The following is a 12600-nucleotide window of genomic DNA, read 5'->3' on the forward strand; positions in this document are numbered from 1 at the left end:
GTGTGTGTGTGTGTGCGTGCGTGCGTGCGTGCGTGCGTGCGTGCGTGCGCGCGCACCACTCTGACACCGGCTGCCAAAAGACACTCAGGCCTGTGGCAAAACACTTTAACTTCCCCAGATGCTCCACGAGGCCCGTTCTTAGGTGACAAACTTTTAAAAACCGCTTTGCACGGGAAACTGCAAGCCAAGAAACCATGCACAGACGGGCCCGTGTCGCGTATGGTTGAAACAGGGACTACGGGTTCTTGTCCCATTCCCTGGATTAGCTTTTGTGAATCCTTTCTTCCTGTGGGTTTTCTCCTTGTTGGTTTGTGTATGTGTGTATATGTGTACATACATATTTATACATATGTATATGTGTGTGATACACACACACATACACATGTATATATATATATGTAAACGAACAAGCAGTGTGTGACACACCCACAAATATGTATGCATATAGCAATATGTAAAGGAACAAGCAGTAACTCCATAGGAAGAAAGGAAGCAGCCCTCAGAAAATGCCGGCTCTTAATTTTCACTTGCTTTTTTTGACAATGGAAGAAGAATAATCCAGTCATTTTTTCTGTTGCAAGGAGCTCAGCAAGACGGCAGCAGGTCAGAGTGTTTCTATCGCTATGGATGCTTATTTGACATTTCTGGATGTATTGTATGAATCAGGTTTGCGCGCCTCCCCGTGCCAACATTGCGTGGCACCCTGTGGCACCCCTGAAAGGATCTCAAAGGCCCCCACTGGGCCATGGCACCCGGGTGGAGGATTACGGCTGTCAGCTGCCCACCTTCTACCAGAAGAAGCAAACGTAATGCACCCTCCTTGGCCTTGTCTACACAAGGCACTTTGCTGAAAGACCGGAGGGAATAGCTGTTGCAGAAAATCTTATTTCACAATAGCTGTTCTGGGCAATTACCCCATGTGGACAAACCTGAAATGGATTGCATGCCACGAGAGGCCATCCAGAAATGTTTTTCCTGAATATATCTTGATGGTACTGAATGCAGCACCCTCAAAAATACCTGGCTTGAGCTTGTCTTTGGAGCTAGCCCTAAATGCATTGGTGCTACATAAAACGGGGGGGGGGGGCATCATTTATTTCCTTTAAAAATATCTTGATTGCAAAGCATGCACAAATTGCCTGGTACAATGTGAGCAGACAGACATGCTTTGGAAAGGGGAAGATGTGGAGGTCCGCTCCCAAGACCCATAACGAATATTGCTTTTGGGCTATTTAAGCTTGAAGCTCTTCATAAGAACTTGGTTTAATTGGAAGTCACCAAGAAAGCATTTAATTGCAGCAAGCCATGGAGATCTGCTTGCAAAGCATCCTCCAAGTCTCACCAGAAACGCATTCTTGGGGTCCAAGATCCGTACTTCCAAGCCATTTATTCACTTTTTGGTGGGTGATAATTCATTTCCGTGTTGGATTTCCTTCCGTGTCCCATCGAAAACACCTTCCCTAGAATTTTGTAAAAGGTTCACTCAAGTGGACAATCTATCTTCCACGAGCAGCTGTCCTTGTCAGGAAAAGAGCCCTTTGCAGACAGCCTGAAGAGGCACAAAATTAAACACGGGTTTGTGATAAATAAAAATCCATGGACAATTCAGAGCATTTCATTTTTCATTTTGCTTCTGGTAATGTTCATTGGGCAGCTTCTAGGACCACAGCTGAAGAACACAGGCTGGATATTTGGCAGATAATGGAAAATCAATCCTGAGACTTTGGATCAGTCTGAAAGCCTGGCCTAAACCGTGTTGACTCTAGAGCCGAACGATCACCATCTAATGAAATTAGACTGGAATAATAAACAGCTTTTGACTGTCACATACCTTGCTGTTACTTGTCAAGTGTGTGTTTAAGGTTATTTTTAGCTGCAGCTTAAAAGCAGATTATTAAAAATAGATTATTTTTTTTACAGTCAAAAGCACATTTTCTGTAAAAACATTTTGAAATGTTTCCAGAAAAGACTTGCTGGGTTTTTTGACAAGAGTTGGAATTCTTGGCTGTTTGGAGCGAAAAGAAAGACAAGACCAATTAGCGCTTTTCAGCATAAATTGAAGCTCCATTTTAAAGGTACCCTCTAAATACTTCTGTCCCTTGTTGCCCTTCTGCAAAATGTTATGTTTAGCTAAAAAGCAATCAGGGCTCGTGGACAGAGGTGATGTCTTTTATTAGACCAACAAGATTTGGGTAGACATGATATCTTTTCTTAGCTACAAAGTCATTTTCAGACATTAATGCATCTGAGCAAGAGAAGTGGGACAACACCCCTCCTTGATCTACAGCAGGGGTGGGCAAAATGAGGCCCGGGGCCAAATGCAGCCTGCCAGGCCATTCTATCCAGCCTGTGGGGCCCCTGAAAAATTTAGAAAATTAATATTTATCTGCCCTGAGCTGCCTGTCATGCGGCCTTCAATGGCTTGCCAAAACTCAATAAGCGGCCATCCGCCCAAACTAATTGCCCGCCCCTGGTCTACAGCCAGACACACGGAGCTAGGAAAAGAGGAACATTTTTTGTTACGTAAACGGGTAGCTCCAAAGACAAATCAAGTTAGATAGCTATTATCTATTTGATTAATAGATTCATAGTTATTATATTAATATTTTTATATTATTTAGATAGTATTTAGTAGTTGTTTAGTGATTGATTAAAATGTGTTGGAGACTCCTGTTTGCCGACACTTGTTGGTCTCCACGTGGACAGACCCACAAAATGACACTTCAAGTAGAGCAAAGTACTACTTTGAGCTCATACTTAACGTGCTTAAGTCCTGTTGAAGTGGATACAACTTAAGCATGTATTTACAGCTAAGTGCATGCTTAAGTTCCATTACTTTGCTTAAGTACATGTTTAAGTTACATTACATTTCCATTACTTTGCTGGTTCAAGGCCTGGGTAGAGATGAACCAATCATCTGCATGTTTCAACCCACGTGAACTACAAGACCCAGCTGGTTCTGACTGCAAATCTGTTGTCCAGCCTGCTTCTGTTGATCCTGAAGTGACCCAGAGTGTCTCTTTGTGGGTCGGTGTAGATCTGTTTTGGAGGGGTTGGTATAGGAAGCAGTCGCCAGTGTGTCCTGGAAAATTTCTGCTGAAGACCAACCAAAAACAGAACTTTCTGGTGAATAATCAGAGCTGGTCTAGCAAATCTGCTGCTCTTTGTGTGAAGTTATAGTATGAGAAAGCAAAAAATATTGCTGGGGGGGAGGCAGAAAAAAGAAGTGCCCTGTGCTTAGTTGTACCAACCCACCAAAGAGGCCAGAGCCCCACAGCTTCTCTCTGGATGTGTTATGGTATGAAAACCATTGGCTTAGAGAACCTTCAGTTCTGCTTTTAGTCCCTGCAATGGTCAACAGCAAAAATGGCTATTTTCTCTGTCATTTAAATAAAGGAGTAGGCAATCTACTGGCTTGTGCACACGATATAACCTTCAATTCTGCTTTTAGTTCCCACAATGGTCAACAGCAAAAATGGCTATTTCCTCTGTCATTTAAACAAAAGAGTAGGCAATCTACTGGCTAGCGCACAAGACTGGCGAGCCAGACTCCTGGGCTCTCTCCCCGGCTCTGCGACTGAATTAGCGTGCGACTTGGTGGGCACATGTACACGAGATGCTAAATGCACCACGCATTTACATGCTACCCACTACACGTTGGTCTAATGCAAATAGTCTTTTCCCAGTAGACTAATAACGTGCGTGGAGAGCAGCGGGGAAGTCTCTGCCCCATTCGGGGCCAGGGCTGAAGCTAGAGCCGGGAGTTGCAGCCATGTCACTAAGTTGCTTACCCTCGTGCTGGGTCTCTTCCTCCCGTGGGCTGCCTAAGGGGTCAGCTTTGCAGGGAGGACAGGCGCGTGGCCAGTGCATTTCCGTGGGAAGCAGGAAAAGTGGGTTCAAGCCCCCTCTGAGGAGGAGGCCTAGCACCAAGGTCTCTTGCTCCTGGGGCAAAAGCCACTAGCCACAGGCTTTTGTACAGCTAAAACATCATTGCTTCGCTGGCTCTATGTGCATCCCTTATGCCACCACTGTCCCACCCAGCCACTGCAGGCATGTGAACCCTAGTGCACTCACTGTTAAACTGCAGATCAAGGCCCCAAAACTGCAAGTCTGTGGCTGGGTAACAGCCATCCAGATGCACCAAGTGACATTGGATTTAGCACTAAGTGCATGATGAACTTCTCTGATATATCTACAAACAGCTGCCCTCTCCTGGGTGGATCCGACCCATTTAAGTGTGTGCCATAGGCTAAAGATTTTCCTGCACCTCAGGCAGCCTCGACTAAAGCTTTTGGTGCAGAAAGTTCAGGGTTTAACTTGCTACCAGTGGCTGGACCATGTGGCCTAACTCTAACACAGAGATTGAGCTCTTGCGAAATGCACGATGCAAGCATCTGTTTATGGTGCTTATTCTTATGCAAAGCTGAGCCAGTTGTGAGGCTGTTGCAACAATTTCCTTTATGATTGACTTCAATTGGAGAAATGCTTTCTACTATCATGAGTCATCCCACGCGGATGGAGGACAAACACAAACCTTACGTTGTCTGTAGTTTAACTTCCCTTTCACTTTTCAACCGTGTGGACAGAGACAAAGCCATGCAATATGGTCACAGTGCAGCCCCGGCAGGTACAATAATTAATGGAGAATATTTTAGAAGAAACTAAAGTATTGCCAATGCTCATCAGTGCTGTAAGTGCAACATCTTATGTCTTACTGGGAGAGGATCAGTGAAGAAGAGGATTTTGTATCAAAAAGGGTTTTTTTTTAATGGCAATGTGGGCAGGATTTTGGCTCACTTTCTAACTACAATGCAGAACAAAGCAAAAGGGGCTTTCTCTTCAAAGTAATGTATCATTGCAGGCAAAATGCAGAGATGGGTTGAGTAGGCACCAAATATAGCATCTCTTACATGTGGGCTGAGAAAAGCAAAGCTGATCTAGCTATTGATGCTGGTCTGGCCCCAGCAGATGTAGGTTCACTCCCCGTTCAGTTCACCCCCAATCTAGTGATCAGCTCCCTCTAGCATCTTCACTATCTCCCTCTCTGTGCTTCAGTCCCGCTGCCATTAAAGAGGCTTCCTTTATCTATTTCAATTAGAGACATTTCAGGACAGGACCCATAGAAATGAAGGGTTGGAAGGGACCTCGAAAGACTGTCGAGTTCAACCCCCCTGCTTTGGGCAGGAATGATCCCAGCAAGGCGTCCACCTCCTCTTGAAGACTTCCAGAGTTGGGGATGGCACCACCTCCTCGGGACGTCTAGCCCAGATTTTGGTCACCCTTACCATAAAGAAGTTTTGCCTTGACAACCTGAAACCATCCTCTAACAGTTTAAGGCCATTGCTCCTTGTCTGCCCCGGGACGCCCTAGTGAACAGGTTTTCTCCCAGCTCCCGATAGTCACCTCTTACATACTTATAGACGGCCACCAAGTCTCCGCTCGGTCTTCTCTTCCCCCAGGCTGAACAGTCCCAGATCCCTTAGACTTTCTGCATAAAGTTTGAGGAAAGACACCTCTTAATACATGTCTGCAGTACCTAGCACAATGGCACTCAGATCTCAATTACACCCTCAAGGTACTCGGCTTATAATAATAATGATGTGTGCAACGTTATTTCCCTTGAGGGTTTAAAGTGATTATGGGCTTTCCTTTGGTTAACCATTGCCTGCGGATGCAGGGGACTAGACACCAAGGCCTAGGAGATCCATTCCAGCCTTTCCCTTTGCTTCTTTGAATATGCTCAGGCAAGTCTCCCTTGAGATAACTGCTCCTCTTTGGCCAAAAACAATGAACATCCTGCTCCTGGCCCAACCCACTTTTTGTCTCATCCACCTGGTGCATCATGTCTCAGCTCATTGGGGCACCCACTGATTTTCTCCAAGGGAGCGATCACAGAAGAAGATGATGGTGATGACGTTCCTTGAACACCTGCAAACTTTGCATTGTCCTGTGTCTGGCTGGGGTGACAGAATTGGGAACTCGTCAAGATAAATACTCAGCGGAAGCAGTTGGGTCCACCCCGTCTTTCTGGGAAGGCTGTAAAGACCTCTGTTCTCCAACACACGTAAGCCCTAGAGCGGGGTATAACATGGCCTGGCCAGCGGGCAAAGGTGTACAATCCGTGTTTACATGTGTAGGATGGCCTTGATTAGCAACTGTCCCTACCACATGTCACCGTACATAGAGTCATAGGGCTGGAAGGGACTTCGAGAGACGCTGGTCCAACATCTGGCCCCACATGTTCTTCTTGTTTTCAAGGCACACCTCCGTCTCTTCACATCTCTCTCGAAGCTCTAGGAATCCTCCCCTCTCTTTAGTAGCCTCGCCCCGCTGACTCCCAAAGCATCTGCAGTCTTTCTGACACCCACGACTGTCCAACGGGATGCACGGTGCTACCTCTGTTCCTCTAAAGGCTGGACCCATTGCCTTCACAGCGATCCCAGCCCTGGCTTCCGTGTTAAAGGCTTGCAATCAGTTTTCCCTTCTTATTCATGTGCCAGATGCTTTCAGCGCTGAGTGCAATAACGACAGGGCAGGGGGTCCATCTGCGGGCTTTGCACCTGCACATCAGGAGACTTGTCTTGGCCCTGCCACAAACTCACTTCCTTTTCCTAGTTTAATCCCTATTCCAATGCCTTAATTTCTTGTTCTGCTCAGTGGGAGGTAATGATCCTTGTGCATTTTGCAAGCCACTTGGGCATCCATAGGTGAAATGAGCTAAGAGCCGCACAGGAGGTGGATTTTCAATACTCCTGTGTGCTTGCTTCTCCTCCAGTTTTGATGGGGGCAGAGATAAGCCATAACTAAGGGCTTTTGAAAACCCTATTAACTCTGGTATTACTAGAAAGAAACAATGTGAAGAACCCAAGTAAGCTTCAGGCACATAAAGCCACCCTGATGTGCCAGTTTTGTACAAGCAGCCTATCACTGTGATGGTGAAATACCTTTAGTGCCCAGTCACCAGGCAAGATTTCTTTTTTATTTGCTTTGGATGAATGGAAGAAGCAATTTTCCTTCCCAGGCTCTACACATACCGCAGCTGAATGTGAATGCCAATACATAGAAAGTCGAGCCCAGGTGAGATGCCTGGAGGAAGGAACAATAAACATTTGCATTATTATCATCATCATCCCTCACTCTTATTTCATAGATTTCATAGACATCAGGGCTGGAAGGGACCTTGCAAGATCATCGAGTCCAGCCCCCTGCCCAAGGGGCAGGACGTCAGCTGGGGTCAAAGGATCCCAGAATCCCTTATAAAGGGCTGCGCATTGGGAGACCTCAATGTTTTTTACAAAGAGGTCACCAGCATTATCCCTATGTTACAGATGGGGAAACTGAGGCACAAAGAAGGATTCCCTGAAATCCCCCAAAAAGGGCTCATGAAGCCCAACCCAGGGTGCTACAGCTTCCATCAGTGCTAGGGGGCAAAAATTTAAAATGACTTCTAAGGCCTGGTTTCCCACTGCCTTCCCAAAGGTTTGCATTGATGTATCCGCACTGAAATCCAGGGGGTGAAACCGGAGTGATGCAGAATCAGACACTTTTGAGTACAGTTTTAATTAGTGCGGGTCAAAGGGCTGGAGACAGGTAGCAAAAGTCAAAGCTCTTCTTTGTCTTGCCACCAAAGGCCGGTAACTATGGCATGGACAGACCACCCCAGCGTAATTAAAAAGTACTTAGGTCAGTTTAGTCTCTTTTCTGGGGCTGTCAGCTGTCAGCTGCAGTGGTTGGTGTAAAATGAACCTGCATTGACACCCCATTCATTTTCCAGAGTCTCTCAAGGACTGTGTTTTTGGGGACCACCATCCTGCGCTGGAAACGGGCATCAATCCAGAAGGCTTCATAGCCAGATCTGGTCCAGTCATCTGTCCACCACCCCAGACCATCTTTTGGGGCAGAGGCAGCCTTGGCCTGCTCTGAGAGTGTGGCCTAATGGTTAGGGTAGAGAAGGGGCAGCACTAAGCACAGATCCTGTTCCTGGGTCTACCGCGGACCAGCTTCGCGACCTCCTGTAGCATCACCAAACCTTGGTTGCCCTCCCTGCAACATGGGGATATCCTAATGCCTGTCTGATAAGGGGCGGCTGCAGAGTTTCGCTAATTAAAGGCTTCGGGGGCTCCAGATGGAAGGTGGAATGAAAAAGCAGAGCCGTGGCTATTAGCTGTTATAATAGCAATCGGTGCTACTTCTAGCTGCAGATCAGACCACATCAAGGCTTGCAGGAGAGCAGGCCAGGAGCGCGAGTCCTTTGCACACCAAACCCTACCCCTATTTCATAACACAGTGATGCCCTGTAGCTATTTTTGCTTCTGACATCGCTCGAGACAAAGCCCAGCTCTGTGTGTTGAGCAGCAGTAGCAACGCAGAAGGCCCACCCTGCCCTTTAGTGATCAGACTGCGTTTCCATCTGCTTCTGCACAAAGCCCCTTGCTCCCTGATTACCCCCTTAGCATCTCCCCTGCTTCTCGTGGGGTCCTGTGGCACGTCCCCTCCAACCTCCTGTCCCCTGCCATCCCCTCCTCTCCTCCTTCTGCATCTCATCTCTGGTGAATCTCATCTGGAAACACAAATGCAACCACCGCTTCTAGGCAGGGGGCTCACAGAGCTGCCTTCCTGCTTCTAGCAAGACAGAAATCTCAGCTCCCCTCTCTGACATCTCCATCGGTTCAAGCTCAACAGGGCTACAGCAAAACTCTTTTATGTTCCCCACCTCTCCAGCCCTCTCAAATACCTTCTTTATAAGCCACACCAGCATCCTGCTCATCATCGCTCAAGTTACCTCGGCCTCATCTTTGGCTTGGGCTTCTCCCTGGGTTGTCCCATCCAGGCTCCATCTGAATCTCTCTGCACAACCACGCTGGGCTGAATAAACTTCACACGGAGGCAGCTTTTTACAAAGAGGGCACCGGCATTATCCCCATGCTACAGATGAGGAAACTGAGGCACAGAGAGGGCGCCTGGAGGAGCCAGCAAACTCCACTAGATGTCATGGCTATACCCCAAACAGCCCTATAGGGTTAAATGTACGTGACCCTAGAAGCCAAACAATCCTAGACCTGGCTAGTGTCTGGGTGGGAGGCCACCCGGGCATGTCCGGTGCCAGAGGAGGTGTGCAGGTAACTGGATTATTGGGCACAGGTAGAGAAGAGTGTCTGAAAAAGGAGGAGGAGGAGGATCTCTGAGGAAAACTATGTCAAGAAACTCAGATGGCAGCAGCCAGGGAGGAGCAAGGGGGGAAGGACAGCCCGAGAAAGAAGACTTGTGAGCTGCCTGTTCTGCAAGGAGAAGGAGGAGTCTGAAGCCGAGTCTGCGATGAGCTAGAAAGGCAAGGCCAAGGCAAGCAGAAGATGCTTGCGTGGCATTTTCTCTGGTTGTGGGGGATATTTTTATTTTCTTTGTGTAGAAGTTAGTGGCAAACTGGTACCCAAAGAAAGGATGGGACTAAATCTGGCCTGGCTGGGGGGGTCCAGCTGCAGCAGAGACAGATTAAGCCAGGCCTGGAGCATTGCAGGGCATGGTGCAGTAGCGGAGGGTGAAAGGAGGGGGGCCCTAGCTGGCAAGACACCCTTCCACCATAACATCCCCCGGGTCCACCCCAGTGGCTCTAACTCTCCTCCAGATTTGCATCTCCATTACCACGACATCCTTCTCGCTGGCCCTTGCCCTACTCGTTTCCATCCCAAACCTTGCTACAAAAAATCATGTCATCAGCCTATATTAAACATGTTGTCCCTCACTTTGCAACCCCAACCTAGCTCCTCGTTCTCCTTGAGGAAAAGATAAGCTTGGGCTCCACTTCCAAGGCCCGGCACGACCTGTTCTTACTCTACTTGTTCCCTCTCGCTCCCTCCGGACAAGTCCGTTTCAGCCCATAACACCAGCTCTCATCCTCCGTCTGTTCGTGCTGCCCCTCACGATTGGGAGATGCCTCCCAAAAACATCGGAAAAGTTTCCACCAAACCTTCCTCTGCTCTGAAGCCTTGAAAATGGCTACGCTGGCGGTGCATCGAGACCCCCGCGTACCAGGTAGAGCAGTACCGTGCCTTGTACCCCATCCATCGGTCTGCACCCGCGTAGTGTCTTCTGTCTTGGACCATAACCCATCTGTGGCCTGGATCATCTTTTTGTTCTCTGTTCATACAGCACCTAGCACAGTGACTGAGATGCCAGGATAAGAGAAATAATAAAAGAAAATTGCACTGGGACTTTGCTTGGAGAAGTGAATCCTACAGGTCTTCTGGGACGGTTTCCATCTTCGCAGCTCTCCAAGCTCTCTACCAACACCATGGAATAAGGCTGTGATTCAGCAAAGCCTAAAATACCAGCTTGATTTAGGTGTGCAGTTCAAGTTTGGCATGTGCCTACATGCTTTGCAAGACGGGGGTCCTTAATGCTCATACCTTTCCTAGAGATGGGCCAAATATCCAAGGAGGTGCTGAAACAGTCATCAAAATCTCTCTGGAAAGCACTCAACTTTTAGGTCACTGAACTTGTTGCATAAGTGAAACTGTAATGAATTCAAGGCCACCATTCTCAGTGTGACTTCTGCTTTGTTTATTCACTCGTTCACAAAAGTTTAGGGCCGGAAGGGACCTCATGAGCTCATCGGGTCCAGCCCCCTAAGTGGTTCCCTTGTGATGTTGGCCGGGGTCCTTTGGTGTGCACATTATCTGTGCTGTAACGTGATATCGAAGCCCCAGTTTATGCACTGTCCCCAGCTCCCAAGGCATGTGTAATAGTGTCAGATCAAATTGGTGGTGACTGGTTTACTATCGCAATGACCGAAGATGCACCATGCCCCGCTTCTGCAAACGGGGCCGTTCAGACACAGCGAGGCTTCTGCCCCCATTTCCAAGCCAAGCAAATGTTGGGCATCGTTCAGAAGTGAACTGCAAACAAAACAGAGGACATCATGCCTCTATACAAATCCATAGTATAAAAAGCCACAGATGGTTTATGGTCTACTATACAAATCCATGGTGCACCTACATCTTAGATACTTCACGCAGCTCTGGTCCTCACATCTCAACAAGGATGTAGTAAATTTAGAAGAAGTACACAAAAGGACAACCCACATGATTGTGGGCACCATACCAGGAGAGACTATAAAGGACTGGACTCCACAGTTGGAAAAGGAGATGGCTCGGGGGGGATATGATACAGGTCTACAAAATCATGAAGCGTGTGGACCAGGTGAGCAGGGAATCGGTGTTCACCAAGTCCCTGAATACTAGGCCTTAGTAGGTGACAGGTTTAAAACTAACAAGAGAAAAATACTTTTTTTGTTGCAATGTGTAGTTAAGTTATGGAAATCATTGCTACGGGAGGTGATGAAGGCAGGGGCAGAAAGGGGCTGGATAAATTCATGGATGATAGCTCTATTAATGGCTATTGAATGGAAAGGTTGGAAATGTTTCCTCTGGCATCTCGTACCCAATAAGGGTAGATGCCAGGGAGGGTATTGAATAGGAGATAGATGACTCTAATGATCTCTGGTTCCATGCTCTTCCTCTATAGCATCCATTTCTGCCACTGTTGGAGACAGACTACTGGGCTAGATGAAGCATAGGTCTGACCCAGTATGGCACTTCTTAAGTTTTTTGGGATATCTCCATCTATGCCTGTCCAATACGAGATACAAAGGACCTGATTTTTCAGAGCTGCTGAGTGTTCACAGCTCCACTGGAAGTCAATTGGGGATGGAAAGGCTCAGCACCCCAGCTAAGTGCAGGCACCCCAAAATGAGCCACCTCTGTTCAGCGGGCTTTTGAATACTTGAGCTGAAGTGAGTTGTCCACAGTAATGGGTGTCTGGGGTGAGCTTGGCACAGACTACAGGCCTCTTGCTCTCCGCCGTTCTCCTTTGACTGCGGGGCCGTGCTCTCTCTCCCCCACCCCTCACGAGCTTTTACTTTCATCATGGTGAACACATTTAGTGGATTTTCAAAAGCACTTAGCATTCGCTTAATAAACAGTATTGACTTTGACAGGAGCAGAGCCAGACTAATGTTAAGTGCTTCAAACTATTCCACCCTTCAGCCGCTGCCTTAGAAGACAGCAAACTCATTAGGCACTTTGCTGCCCTTGTAGCATGGCTAGGTCTCCAGCGGGCTTCTGAGCTGCACTGTGGTATATATTGCTCCAAAGCATTGTGAGAGATGGTCTCTGCCTTGAACAGTTTGGGGCTGAAATACATCCAACAGACAAAGGGTGATATTATTTGTATGTCCATTTTGCAGATGGGGAAACTGAGGCACAGAGAGATTTGGTGACTTGGCCAAATCCCATATCCCGGCATAGGTGGGTACCAAATCCAGAGCTCCAGGGTCCCAGCCTGGTGCTATTGCTTGCCTGTCTTCTGATGTGCCCCCCGGTCCCACTCTGACTTTCCTGCCATACCTGTCCTGTTTTCTCCGGCAATGTGTAAAAACACGTTGAAATGCACGGGTGAGAGGCAGCGAATCCAGATTAAGGAGGAAACATGAGAAAGTGTATCACAAATGAAGGTGTGAATCATCGACTCAGTCTTCTATACTTTTAATGAACTCCTCCTGAAAAGCAAACACTGGGATCATTCAAAGGAGTATTGCTGCTGAAG

The 12600-nt window shown here is 47.6% G+C and overlaps 1 protein-coding gene across 1 annotated transcript in view; it reads left to right on the forward strand.

Annotated features, from left to right (window-relative positions):
* The window catches only part of COPG2 (coatomer protein complex subunit gamma 2), a 770521-nt gene that overhangs the window by 460411 nt on the left and 297510 nt on the right, over positions 1 to 12600 (forward strand). The gene's annotated exons all lie outside the window — the stretch shown is intronic.

This window comes from Gavialis gangeticus, unplaced genomic scaffold (assembly GCF_001723915.1).
Source record: "Gavialis gangeticus isolate Ggan-Ray unplaced genomic scaffold, GavGan_comp1, whole genome shotgun sequence".
Taxonomy (NCBI): Eukaryota; Metazoa; Chordata; order Crocodylia; family Gavialidae; genus Gavialis; species Gavialis gangeticus.